The 15306-nt window shown below is 33.3% G+C and overlaps 1 non-coding gene across 1 annotated transcript; it reads right to left on the bottom strand.

Annotated features, from left to right (window-relative positions):
- Window positions 1-12431: 12431 nt before the first annotated feature.
- Window positions 12432-12503, bottom strand: TRNAN-AUU (transfer RNA asparagine (anticodon AUU)). The gene has a single exon. It is a non-coding gene; the product is annotated as a tRNA-Asn (tRNA).
- Between the last annotated feature and the right edge of the window lie 2803 nt (window positions 12504-15306).

Below are 15306 nucleotides of genomic sequence, written 5' to 3'. Positions count from 1 at the left end.
TCTTCCTCGTGTGTAATCGTGAAACTTTGTAACTAATTCAACAGTTCATAGCATAAATACACGTCAAAAAAGGACTTTCATACTCCATTCGGCAAGTCTATCGTGCTATCAAAAAGAGTGCGTTATATGACATTAAGAATTTTAATAGCCTCCCTATGGATATAAAAAATGAAACTCAAAACATAAAATTATTTAGAGCCAAATTAAAGAAGTACCTAATTTCTCACGCCTTCTATTCTGTAGGTAAATTCATGACATTCAGTAACACTTCATGAAATTGACACTAAAACTTTGTGTTGTACTAGTAGACTATATTGTAAATCTCGTCTGTAAATATTTCATCTAGAATGTGACTATAAATTAAGATTTTGTAATAGTATTAAGTTTTTGACTGGTTCCATATTCTTGTTGTAAGCAACGTATGAATACCATGGAATGTTAATAAATACAATATACAAATAAGCATAATAAAATACATAATTATATATGTATTTAGCCTTGTTACAATTAATGTACATTGTTTATTAAGAGACACTTCCATGTTCTGAAAAAAAAAAGAATGTTTGTGCCTTGAAAATCTGTCATGAGACGTTACTGGAGAAAATCCTAATAATCCTTTACTGTATCAAAAGGGCAACCACAACTTTGTAAATGTTAGTGCATTTGGTATATGGTATTTCATATTAAACCCATAATTTTCAAGAACACCGTTTTTGCTTTGATGTTTATTGGGACTTTGAAATTGTTGGAAGGGATAATGAAACGTACCAACATATACAAATCGATAAAGAATAAAATTGTCTACTTGTCAGATTTTGAAGTAGAATGTTTTTGTACCAGTGCCTCTAAACTATTTTTGTAATTATGTTTTCACATTACATAATTTCCAGTAAAATATTTCTAAATTTCTTGATACATTATACCGGTCTGCATAGGTTTTGTTTCGGCAAAGTGTTTCGGAGTCCGAATTTCATACTGATTGCAAAAGTGAAATCCGTTTTGGTGTACCACGTCAGAATTATTCACAATTAAAAATTTTGTTTCTAATAGTTTTCGTAATTGCATTAAATCATTTTTCTGCCCTCGATATTTTTTAAAAACAATTAAAATGCAATATATATAATTCCAACTTCATCACTTAAAATGTGAAAGAATATTCCTCCTCTGAGTAAAGCAGTGTTATTATTTTCAGCCCTTCAGTATTTTAAAATGAACTGCAGTAAGACTTGAAGATTGTCTCCACCAAACTTCATATATAAACAAAGTTGAAATTCCAAGTGGTATTCAGTTCATAAAAATTTAATGAAGGAGCTATTTACTCCTTAAGAGCTTGCTACTGAAACGAACCATCGAGTTAAATACTTGAAATGGAAAGAATTAGTTTTTTAGGTAGGCTATAATTTATTATTATTATTATTATTATTATTATTATTATTACTACTACTACTACTACTACTACTACTACTACTACTTACTACTATTATTATTATTGTTGTTGTTATTATTATTGTTATTATTATTATTATTATTATTATTATTACTACTACTACTACTACTACTACTTACTAATACTATTATTATTGTTGTTGTTATTATTATTATTATTATTACTACTACTACTCTTACTAATACTATTATTGTTGTTGTTGTTATTATTATTATTGTTGTTATTATTATTATTATTATTATTATTATTTTATACAGTCGTTACTTTATTTTTCCATTAACACTAATATCTAGGTAATTGTCATTTTCTCAGTAACACGTGCTGTGCTGATCATACTAATTCTACTATTCCTTTAGTTGTGAGATTATATTCACATGTATTAATTCTTTTTTTTTTTTTTTGAGTTAATACTGTATACTACAATGTAATTTCCTATATGTGATTATGTATTCAGTCTCTTTTTTATTAAATTTTTTATCGTTATTTTAAAGTTAATACTGATTGTGTATATGTATTCAATCTCTCTTTTTTACTTAATTATGTTTATTATTATTTTTAAGTTAATATTTGTATACAGGCATGTATTTTTCTGTATGTGATTTGATCCTGGTTGAGTGGAAGAGAAGGCCTGATGACCTTAACTCTGCCAGGGAAAATAAAACTATTATTATTATTATTATTATTATTATTATTATTATTAAAAATAAAACTATTATTATTAATTTAGTAGGCTATTTTACGACGCTTTATAAACATCTTAAGTTATTTAGCGTCAGAATGAGATGAAGATGATAATGCCGGTGAAATGAGTCAGGGGTCCTACACAAAGTTATTGGGTTGAGGGAAAACCCCGGAAAAAACCTCAACCAGGTAAATTGCCCCGACCGGGAATCGAACCCGTGTCACCTGGTTTCGCGGCTAGACGCGCTAGCTATCGAGTTAATCGACACATTCAGGTTTACAGGGTGATTCACCAGGATTTACTGTCCTTTACGGAGCTTATTTCTGAAGAAATTTTGAGCAAAAAAGTCATATAAACATAGCTCCTATTCTCAATATTTTCAGTTACACTAATTTAGAGTTTTGTAAGATACAGTTTTTCTTTTGTTTGAAGGTAAAAGAATAAAACAAATAGATAATGAACCATTCAGAAGTATCATTTCCTTAATTGGCAAGTATTATGAAGCTAAAAATGTGCTGTGAACTCGTTACTTCCTACAGATCTATTTTTAACTAGAAAATTACATTATTCTTACGCACTTATCACAATTATGACAAATCACACCACTTCCATCGACTTAATTTGCAGTTCAATTTTACATCCCAATTTAGTCCAGGAGAGTTTACAACACATTTTAAAACATGTCGCCGTCCGCTTGAGTACACTTGGCCGCACGCTTGTGAACGGCACTCGTCGCTCTATGTAACTGCATACGGCTCTCGCGCTGGCTGCTGACTGCACGCTGACCAAGATCACGCGTTCACAGCAATGCGTTCCAATAACGAAACGTAACTCTCTAAATATTGTTTATTATATTTTTTGTTCAGAATGTCTTCGGAAATAAGCTCCGTAAAGGACGGTAAATCCTCGTGAATCACTCTGTAGATTTATGGGACGGGGGGGGGGGGTTATGAAACTCTGGATTGCCGTAAGTTTTTACGTTAAGCGAACATTACGATACCAGTGGTGCCAACTTTAATTTATAAACTTAGTTCAGAAAAATTGTTGATCACTGTATTTCGCACACACGTCAATGCTGCTAGTATACAGCTGTCCGGCATTATTATAGTAGGTATTTGTATAAACTGCAGTTTCACTATTTTCGTGTAGTATTGGTACTAATGTTGTAAAATAAAAGTATATGAATAATTTAAAGTATATTCAGATTATATAATAACGTGAAAATGTTATAAAAGTCGCATTTATTTTTTTAAATAAATCTCAAGAAAACAGTTTTCCACCCGCTATTTATTTATCTATTTATGTCCATAACAGGGCAAAGCCCCAATTACAATAGACAGTACAGATAAAAAAAGAACATAGAATTGCATATAACACGAAAAAAGAGGTAAAACAGATACACTTGTAATTACAAATTGATAATGGAAAAGAGAAGGAAAAAAACAAATAGATACCACCTAAATAAAAGGCACAGATACAGATATAAATGAAAAACACCAAATAAAAACAAATCAAAAAGAGCCAAGTACAGACATCACAGCCAAAAATGCAAAATGTAGGCGTAGCTATAATTGGCAAATTGCAGAGCAAATACAACACCATGTTAATAAATTCAATATACAGCACTACACAGCAGGCCCAATAGGCTCAATTCATTTATTAAAAAAACTCACCAACACAGAACATGTGTTTCAAGTAATGCTTTACATAACTTTTTCTTGTACATATTGTCCGATAACGAAAAATCTAAATCCTGTTTGTTTGATAGATGATTGTAAGTTCGAAGCATTAATAAAAGTGTAGACATTTTATGGGATAGTGTTTTTGTTGTCTGCAAATAAAAGAGAGATCGCTTTCTCAAATTTGATTTACCAATATTGAACCTAATTAGCTGTAGAAGATCGGGGTTGTCTATTAAGCCATTTATGGTTTTGAACAAATACATTTGTTGTGCTCTTATCCTGCGACTACTGAGAGATGGTACATTAAATTCAACCAGCATGGATTCATAAGATTGGAGTATGTTGTAACATGAATGTTTTTTCATATATAGCAGTTTTAGGATTTTATTCTGTACTCTCTCTAGAATGACCGAGTGCGAGTGATAGTGAGGGTTCCAAACTATAGATGCGTACTCTAATTTACTTCGTATTAAACTATTATACAGGGACATCATTTTATTTTTACTTCAATTTGTATTGTACCTGAGTTTCTGAATGTACTTCACTCCCACCCCTTCTACTAATGAAGTTCCAACTGTCCTACACACAGAACTAAGGCCGTATATACAGTCATAGTAGCCTTACGGTCATAGTAAACAGTACGTTCCAAAAATATGTTCGCGTTTTCCAGTGACGAAAAAGCTTTCAATATTGAATCATTTTCGCACAGGTACTGTCGTCCATTTGCCTACGTAGTATCCCGGTTTCCCCCACCAGCTTTTATTCGCCAGCTAGTGGCTGGGCAGTCTTAGCTCTTTTGTGAGAACGTTAATTTCTGTTAGGAATTGGACGTCCACGAAATATTATACCACTGTTTAAAATAACTTAAATAAAAGGGCCTCGTTAAGTAATCAACTGTCACGTGATTTCCTCCCTTTCTACGACCCTACGGCATAACCACTTGGACGTACAATAGCATGTCTGAGTTATTTTATCTTTTCGGATCGGGCAGAAGTGAAGATTGAATTTACAGTACGTAAGGTACTCTTTTATAGAGTAGGTACAGAATTATTTCAACATGAGTTACTAAGTACGAAGAACGAAACTAGTAATTGGAATTAGGTACAATAGTCTATAGTGCGATAATAAGCACATTATACTGAAGCCTATATCGAAATGAACGGCCACCATTTAAAAAAAATGTGTTTAAATATCCATATTATGATTTTTTTTTTCAATTTAACTTCATTCTCTATATTGTACGCTAATGTGCTGTAGACAGTATAATATACACTGCATAATGAATATGTCCACATGGATAACTCAGTTCGTGAGTAAAAACACTCATTGTTAATACTGTACTGTATTTTGGTTAAACAAAAACCTAATCAGAATGATCAAACTCAAAAGCGCAATATTTCCTAGTTTACGTAAATGGCTGAACTACTTTTCTTCCCTCCTGTACCTAGTAAAGTGATTTGTTTGTGTTTTACGCCAGTATCATCGAACTCCAGTCGTGGAAGGGGGTAGCAAACGGCGTTGATCCAAAAATAAAATGATGACCCTGTATATTTTTAAGACACTTTTCAACATTCCTGAAATCTTTTGAGTTTCTGTAGATGAAACCTACCAGTTTGAAGGCTTGATTCGCAATTGCTTTTATATGTGTTAAAAAGGATAAGTCATGAGAGATTACCACTCCTAAATCATTAACTGAGCCTTTCTAATTTAAAATGTTTGCTAAAATTTCTATATTTGCTAAATCCTCGGAAAGCGATATAATTTCGTATCGGCATTTCTTTTGCAACTCAGTATACTGAATTAAAAGTTTACCCCTTATTTTATCTTCACTCTAGTCGATTCAGATTTGTAAGCAGTTGAATAACCTTATTTCATATATTGAATGAACTTCCTTCACATTTGTCCCGCCCACATTCACGCGAAGAATCGTTCCAATGGAATAAATATCCCTTCAATAACAGCATTCTCTCGAATATGAAATAGAAGTCGATCCTTCTCTCTCTTTCTCTCCGCTGTCTCGTTTTGCAATCTTTCCTCTCCTCAATTTTAGGCGATGACGGAATATGCACAGCATAAAGGGATTCGACATAAATATTTGAATAAGCACACACACAGACATAGGACGTATATGAACAAATTGGATCCAATAAATGGGAATACTGCGGATTACTAGAACCAAGGTTCCGCCCCTGCAACAGCCACGTATGCACACGTGATATATTTATAGAATGCTGAATTAAACCTACCATCCCATTTAGAGCAAACGGTGGATTTTCGTTGTTATGTCATTAATACAAACAACAAAGGGACCATAAATCGCTCTTTTATATCGAATTCAATTTTTACCACTTAACCATTTCCTCTAGTTTTAGGCGTAATAGATCAACTATTGACCAGATATTTTGTATTCGACAGATAATGGAGAAAAATGGGAGTATAAGGGTACAGTGCATCAGTTATTCATAGATTTCAAAAAGGTATATGACTCGATTAAGACAGAAGTTTTATACAATACTCTTATTGAATTTGGTATTCCCAAGAAACTAGTTCGATTAATTAAAATGTGTCTCAGTGAAACGTACAGCAGAGTTCGTATAGGACAGTTTCTGTCAGATGCGTTTCCAATTCACTGTGGGCTAAAGCAAGGAGATGCACCATCACCTTTACCTTTTAACTTTGCTCTAGAGTATGCCATTAGGAAAGTCCAGGATAACAGAGAGGGTTTGGAATTGAACGGTTTACATCAGCTGCTTGTCTATGCGGATGACGTGAATATGTTAGGAGAAAATCCAAAAACGATTAGGGAAAACACGGGAATTTTACTGGAAGCAAGTAAAGAGATTGGTTTGGAAGTAAATCTCGAAAAGACAAAGTATATGATTATGTCTCGTGGCCAGAATATTGTACGAAATGGAAATATAAAAATTGGAAATTTATCTTTTGAAGAGGTGGAGAAGTTCAAATATCTTGGAGCAACAGTAACAAATATAAATGATACTCGCGAGGAAATTAAAATCAGAATAAATATGGGAAATGCGTGTTATTATTCGGTTGAGAAGCTCTTATCATCCAGTCTGCTGTCAAAAAATCTGAAAGTTAGAATTTATAAAACAGTTATATTACCGGTTGTTCTTTATGGTTGGACTTGGACTCTCACTTTGAGAGAGGAACATAGGTTAAGGGTGTTTGAGAATAAGTTGCTCAGGAAAATATTTGGGGCTAAGAGGGATGAAGTTACAGGAGAATGGAGAAAGTTACACAACACAGAACTGCACGCATTGTATTCTTCACCTGACATAATTAGGAACATTAAATCCGGACGTTTGAGATGGACAGGGCATGTAGCACGAATGGGCGAATCCAGAAATGCATATAGAGTGTTAGTTGGGAGGGCGGAGGGAAAAAGACCTTTAGGGAGGCCGAGACGTAGATGGGAAAATAATATTAAAATGGATTTGAGGGAGGTGGGATATAATGATATAGACTGGATTAATCTAGCTCAGGATAGGGACCGGTGGCGGGTTTATGTGAGGGCGGCAATGAACCTCCGGGTTCCTTAAAAGCCAGTAAGTAAGTAAGTAAGTAAGTAAGTAAGTAAGTAAGTAATTAAGTAAGTAAGTAAGTGGTAACCATTTCCTCTCAAATGAGTGAATTTGAAATCACTAACATTTCTGTAATCTCTGACTCATATGATTTGCCTGATAATTCCTTTGCATTTCTTCTGGAATTTTTTTTATAAATTTTCGTCCTTCACTTTCTCCGATTAGCACCTATTTCTTTGGATATTGGCTTCGTCGTGTTATTTCTGCCGTCAGTTGTGTTTTATACCGAGCGGCTAACCCTAATTCTCATGCGTGTGCTTGTAAACATGTAAATTGTGTGAAATAAAACTTTAAATGGAATTGAAAATTATGGGCATTATAGTAACTTTACTAGTAATTGCTGTAATACGTAGAAATAACAGACTGCTATGCACATGCTTATAGCTTATATTACGACAGTGATGTCAACTGATGCCCATAGGAGCAAGCGCGCGCTTTAGAGCCCAGGAGAGCCTGAGCGCTTTACAGCGATAAGGAAAGAGACAGACGAAAGAGGTGGTATATGCCGCTTGGTCGAGCTATATTCAGGGATGACCAGCACTGATTCAATAGATAAATGGAAGAAGAGAACTTATTAAAACTGTATTCATGTTAATTTTTATATTTGTCTGAGAAGTGTAAGTGCATTATAAGAATGTAAGTTTTAATTTTAATGCTCATGTTTCAGAAGTTTGATTTTTTTTATTCAAAAGAAATATTTTCTCAACTTTTTTTTAAGGAAAAGTGAAATTTTCAGATATAGGGCTATTTATTTATTAGCCTTACAGAATGTTTTCGTAAATACGTATTACTGAAGATAGTGTATTGAAAATATGGAAAATATTCGCATGGATATTGTTTGTAAGGAAATGAATTAACAAAGCAACTACTGTTACATCATAAGCAAAAGATACGTGCCCATGTGTTGTAAAAATGTCAGCTCCATAGCTTCAGCAGATTTCGAGAAAATAATGTAATATTCTGATGATAGGAAGTTGCTCACCAATATCACCTTAAAAGCATAATGCGATAAGAGTTTTGGTACGGAATATTAGTTACACTTAAAACAGATACAGCACTTAGGTAACTTCGCTTTGTACTGTAATATTGTTTTGATCAGTTTATTGATTACTTTTATAAGGCTGAAGGTACCATCAATATCAATTCCAACTTATCATGTCATACTGTCTCTTTTTTGGGGATATCACTTTCTTTATGAATGATGTGTTTCATCCACTTAATACAGTATAATATTATACTACTATGGAATTTATGTGAATATTCCTTCTTAACTCTTTATTATGTTATTAACATTTAAAACACAACAGCAATATTAAGAAATTGATATTAGTACTTTGGTTTACAGACAATATAGAAAATAACAAACAGAAAGAAGCCATATAAGAAAAACGACATAGAATTTCACGTTCCTTTTGAAGTTTGTGCACCACTGTTTTCTTAATCGAACAGGTTGCTTATTCATATACACAACCCTTCCTCTTTCCATACTTAGCGCTTGATGCCCGCGCACGACGTCAAGGTCAGAAAAATGCGCTTGCTTTGACATCACTGTATTACGAAATAGTATATTAGTTACGATACAAGTGTTTTTTTACAAAATCGAGGAAAAGTTTATAATGCAATTCACAAACATGTATTGTACAACATTTTTTGTACATATTTTTAAAAGTGCAAATACAATTTATTTTTCATTGAAAATTTAGAGCAATATTATTCCAAAGCCTTCGCAAAACTGCACTGTAATGGTAACTAAGTAACAAAAAGTGAACTATAAATGGTCTATATCAGTATAGTTTTACATTATGAAGAATGGTTTCCCTAGCAACAAGTTTCTGTTTGGAAATTCTAACTTTCAAGGCCCAACCAACAACAATAGCTGTAAGTACAACAAAAAACACTAACGTGCAAAAGTTATTTTTTGTACCGAAAATGTAGTTATTCCAAAATAAGGGGAAGTAAATAAGCTGCAAGCTCATAGGATTGACGGTTGCAGCAGTTGGGTGCCTGGTTGTAATGAGTGCACTGATTCCAAATTAACATGGAGGCATAAACACAATACTCTGTCAGCAATCATTCTTCACTCAGGCTTCTGCCTTAGTTCTTTCGTGGTTTTTCACATAGTACGTCTCACTTCATTCTCTATTTAATTATTTTTAACAGGGTGAACGGTATTTAGACTGTTACACGTCAAAATCTGATAATTAAACATCAGAAACAATAATTGAAAATCGTTTACATATATACTCCGGATCAGCTTACTTAATAGCCTAAGGGTGAAACCTAATCATTTTTCTCCTACTAGTACCTATGATAGTGAATTATAGTGATTTTCTAGCTCTTAGGTTGAATTTCCTTTTGTGCGAGATCGTGCGTATTTGCTTTTTTTCCGCATAAAACCAATCCGCGGAAAGTCTAAAATTCCACATTCAGTATTCCCAACCTAACACACATAACAATTTCCCTCTTCTTACCGCTTAAGTGACATATTGATTTTACTGCTTTAGGCTCTTAACATATTATTTTTAGAGACGTTCAATATAGTAATAATTATAAATTCGAAACTTACCACTGCAATTTCACCTAAATTGCACTGTTAATTATTGTTTTTAAATATTAAAAAAAAATAAGTAAACTCTACAACTCCACTAAAGTTACTGCATTCGTGATGCAAGTAACATTAAGGAAGCCGTGAAAAAATCAACAAGATTCCAGACTCATCATAGACTGGGGGGGGGAAGGCAGACATATATCACGGTCTGCTGGAGTATAGTAAACACAGAAAACATTTTAAAGCAACAATGTTGAAGATAGATATTTTTGTTTTGCAAATTTGCCGTCATTGAACAGAAACCAAGATGGTGATTTCATTGCAACTAATTAGAAATTCCTCTTTCAGGTATGTAATAAACGATCTTCGCACAAAATAATGTACGATAGACGAGTGGTATGTTTTCTTTGAATTCTCGGAAATTAAAAAAGCTCAACTACGTTTCGCTTTTTCAAACTTCTCCTCGAACATGGAAACTTCAACATACCGCTCTTGTAACGCATATTACTATTACCAACTTCGTTTCGAATTTCGGGTACTGACAAATACTACAACTGGCAGTTATTTTCTAACTGTTATGTTGGCAGCAATGATTTTGGTTTACAATAAAGGAAACTGATGAAAATGCAAGTAAGTAAATACATTTTTAGGTTAGGTCTCATGAATCGCAAACTCTTTAGTGAAAGCAATAAATTTTATGTTGACTGGAAAAATACACTATATTATTAGATCATACCAATTCTTCCTATTTATCAACATGATTGATTTGCGAGAAATCCAGGAGGAAAATATAATATTTCACAAATGATTTATTGCACCATTTAGGAAGCACCTCGCAACATAAAGATGAGTTGTGGTAAATAAGCAAGACATTGTTATTGTTAACACTATATTATTATTATTATTATTATTATTATTATTATTATTATTATTATTATTATTATTTCAGTACGTAGCATTGTGATTTTACCCTCTTTGGTGATATCTGGTAATAGTTGGCAACACTGAAGAGACGGCCAAGTTAGCCTTTTAGGAACTACTCTTACGTGATCCTGACTATATATGTATATATCGAAAGGATCACTGTGCCTAAGAAGCAATTTTATTGGAAACCGTAGGCTATTTAACTTATATATTTAACTTAAATACTCGGTCACAATATGGTAACACGCTAGAAATACCACTGCACACATCATCTCTTTATTCTTCATCTTTCACTGTTGCTACTTCTCGTCACTGGAATTCGCTGCCGCCTGAAGTCAAGGGCTGCCGAACTTTAATTTCCTTTAAATGTAAATTAGAAAAATATCTTATAATGAGTTGCCAGACCTAACGTGTTGCAAATGTGTTCCACTGTATTTATTCTTATTTTATTATTATTTTTTTTTCTTATTTTTATTATCTAAATCGTGTTTATTTATCACATAATGCCAATATGTATCCCACTATGTTGTTGTTTTTTATTATTAATCTATTTTTTTGTGTACATTTTATTCAATTATCGGTTTCTCGTTTAATTATGTAAATCCTACTTAATTGTAATCTAATACTAATATGTATACTAATGTGTTTATCTTTATTTTTACTGTGTACATTTTTCTTTTTTTTTATTGAATTATCGGCTTCTGTTTTTATGTGATTCGCATCTGATTCTAACAAATTAATATGTATTTCACTATGTTTATTTTTATTTTATGAGGTAAATTTTATGTAACTACCTCTTTTGATCTCATTATGTAATCAGTATGTAATTACTTAATTCTGATCAAGTTTTATGATCAACTGTGTAAGCAAGTTTTAACCCTGGTTGAGTGTAAGAGAAGGCCTTAAGGCCTTAACTCTTCCAGGTTAAATAAAGCCATTATTATTATTATTATTATTATTATTATTATTATTATTATTATTATTATTATTATTATTATTATTATAGACTCGTTGCATAATGTACTAATCCTACTTAATTGTAATCTAATAGGCCTACTAATATGTATACTAATGTGTTTATTTTTATTTTTACTGTGTACATTTTTCTTTCTTTTTATTGAATTATCGGCTTCTGTTTTTATGTGATTCGTATTTGATTCTAAGAAATTAATATGTATTTCACTATGTTTATTTTTTTTATGAGGTAAATTTTATGTAACTACCTCTTTTGATCTCATTATGTATCAGTAAGTAATTACTTAATTCCGATCAAGTTTTATGTTCAACTGTGTAAACAAGTTTTAATCCTGGTTGAGTGTAGGAGAAGGCCTTACGGCCTTAACTCTGCCAGGTTAAATAAAGCCATTATTATTATTATTATTATTATTATTATTATTATTATTATTATTATTATTATTTACGTCAAATTCTGCAGGATCAAGATTACACTGTCAAAATTTTTACTAATCCAGTTGCATTACCTTATTAACAAAGAAGTTCAAATTAAGCTTTGAAGTTAATTTGAATAATTTCGAGAGAAAAATTGTTCCGGGGCCGGGTATCGAACCCGGGACCTTTGGTTAAATGTACCAACGCTCTCCCACTGAGCTACCCGGGAACACAGAGTTAGTGTGCACTCAAATGTTGGTTGCTTGACGGTTCTCAGCCCACTTTGAGGTCTGTGGTTATATAGAGGGCAAAATTGGATGGGTGTCGGGTAGAGTTCCCGGGTAGCTCAGTGGGAGAGCGTTGGTACGTTTAACCAAAGGTCCCGGGTTCGATACCCGGCCCCGGAACAATTTTTCCCTCGAAATTATTCAAATTACTCAACAAAGAAGTTCATCCCAAGCATTTTCTTGACTTGGCACTAGTGCACACGATGAGGCTACCGTGATCGCTCCACGTTACATTTCCACTTAACATATACTTTCAATTGTCAACGAATATCAATCTGCACCGAACGTCAGATTTGAATTCGCATTCGAGATTTCTAGGAAATACGAAAGCTTTTATCTTCTGCCAGTAGCGGAAGAAATATGCGGGGATTTTCCTTTCCTTTTAAGATCCAAGGTGACTTCACGCGCTTGTCACTTCATACGAAACGAATGTAAGTTTTTTTTTTCCTTTCATGTAAAAACGGCTGGACAATATTGTATCTCGCCTCCCTCTCTAAGTCACGTACTCAGACGAAGTGGTGTCTACTTTTAAGTCCAGCTTGGATTTTTTCCGTTCTTTCGTTACATTATTAATAGTACTTACTTACTTACTGGCTTTTAAGGAACCCGAGGTTCATGGCCGCCCTTACATAAGCCCGCCATTGGCCTCTATCCTGAGCAATATTAATCCATTCTCTATCATCATATCCCACCTCCCTCAAATTGATTTTAATATTATATTCCCATCTACGTCTCGGCCTCCCTAAAGTCCTTTTTCCCTCCGGCCTCCCAACTAACACTCTATATGTATTTCTGGATTCGCCCATACGTGCTACATGCCCTGCCCATCTCAAACGTCTGGGTTTAATGTTCCTAATTATGTCAGGTGAAGAATACAATGCGTGCAGTTCTGTATTGTGTAACTTTCTCCATTCTCCTGTAACGTCATCCCTCTTAGCCCCAAATATTTTCCTAAGAACCTTATTCTCAAACACCCTTCACCTATGTTCCTCTCTCAAAGTGAGAGTCCAAGTTTCACAACCGTAAAGAATAACCGGTAATATAACTGTTATATAAATTCTAACTTTAACATTTTTTGACAGCAGACTGGATGATAAAAGCTTCTCAACCGAACAATAACACGCATTTCCCATATTTATTCTGTGTTTAATTTCCTCCCGAGTATCGTTTATATTAGTTACTGTTGCTACAAGATATTTGAACTTCTCCACCTCTTCAAAAGATAAATTTCCAATTTTTATATTTCTATTTCGTGCAATATTCTGGTCACGAGACATAATCATATACTTTATCTTTTCGGGATTTACTTCCAAACCTATCTCTTTACTTGCTTCCAGTAAAATTCCCGTGTTTTCCCTAATAGTTTGTGGATTTTCTCCTAACATATTCACGTCATCCGCATAGACAAGAAGCTGATGTAACCCGTTCAATTCCAAACCCCCTCTGTTATCCTGAACTTTCCTAATGCCATACTCTAGAGCAAAGTTATAAGGTAAAGGTGATAGTGCATCTCCTTGCTTTAGCCCACAGTGAATTGGAAACGAATCTGACAGAAACTGACCTATACGAACTCTGCTGTACGTTTCACTGACACATTTTAATTAATCGAACTAGTTTCTTGGTAATACCAAATTCAATAAGAATATAATATAAAACTTCTCTGTTAACCGAGTCGTATGCCTTTTTGAAATCTATGAATAACTGATGTACTGTACCCCTATACTCCCATTTTTTCTCCATTATCTGTCGAATACAAAATATCTGGTCAATAGTTGATCTATTACGCCTAACACCACACTGATGATCCCCAATAATTTCATCTACATATGGAGTTAATCTTCTCAAAAGAAGAAAACGGTAAATGATTATAATTTATTATTGTTAATATATCGTGTGAATTTCAAACTGTAGTACATATGGCATTAATATTGCCATAAGAAATATATGTGTAAATAATTTCAAGTGAAATTTCATGTAGCTGGCCATGTGTAATAAATTAGTACCACAGTCTAGTATATATAGTCACGAAGCTTGAAGGTACTAGGAACAATAGACTGTGCCAGTACTATTTCACATTGTCTGTGATGAGGCGATAGTAGCGATCCTAGTGGTTAGCAACTATCTATGGATGCATATTCCCTACATATTGAGCTTCGTGACTATATATATACTAGACTGTGTTAGTACCTTGTAGGATAGAAGACTATCCACTGATTATTGCGAACTAAACTTCTGTTATATGGCATTAATATTGAAATAATATATTATTATACTACAGAAGAAAATACTATATTTATTGAACTGAATGGAAACAATTTCTTTGAGAAAAGTAAGAGATCTATTTGCTGGACTCTTTCCTGGTAGAAGAGTTCCATCCCACAATGTGATCGGATTTGTGTAAACTTAATAATATGGCTAAAATTGTTGTTTATTTGTGTCTATGTGAAAAAAGTGACCTAATAAAAATTTTAAAATGAAATACACATTGAAAACTTTTCCAATTTACTGGGGGCTAAAGCATTATCACATTTACTTTTTAACTTCTCTCTAGAATATGCCATTAGGAAAGTTCAGGGTAACACAGAGGGTTTGGAATTGAACGGGTTACATCAGCTTCTTGTCTATGCGGATGACATGAATATGTTAGGAGAAAATCCACAAACGATTAGGAAAAACGCGGAAATTCTAGTTGAAGCAAGTAAAGCGATATGGTTGGAAGTAAATCCCGAAAAGACTAAGTATATG

This window comes from Periplaneta americana, chromosome 1 (genome assembly GCF_040183065.1).
Source record: "Periplaneta americana isolate PAMFEO1 chromosome 1, P.americana_PAMFEO1_priV1, whole genome shotgun sequence".
Taxonomy (NCBI): domain Eukaryota; kingdom Metazoa; phylum Arthropoda; class Insecta; order Blattodea; family Blattidae; genus Periplaneta; species Periplaneta americana.
This window is presented reverse-complemented; position numbering and strand designations above follow the sequence as displayed.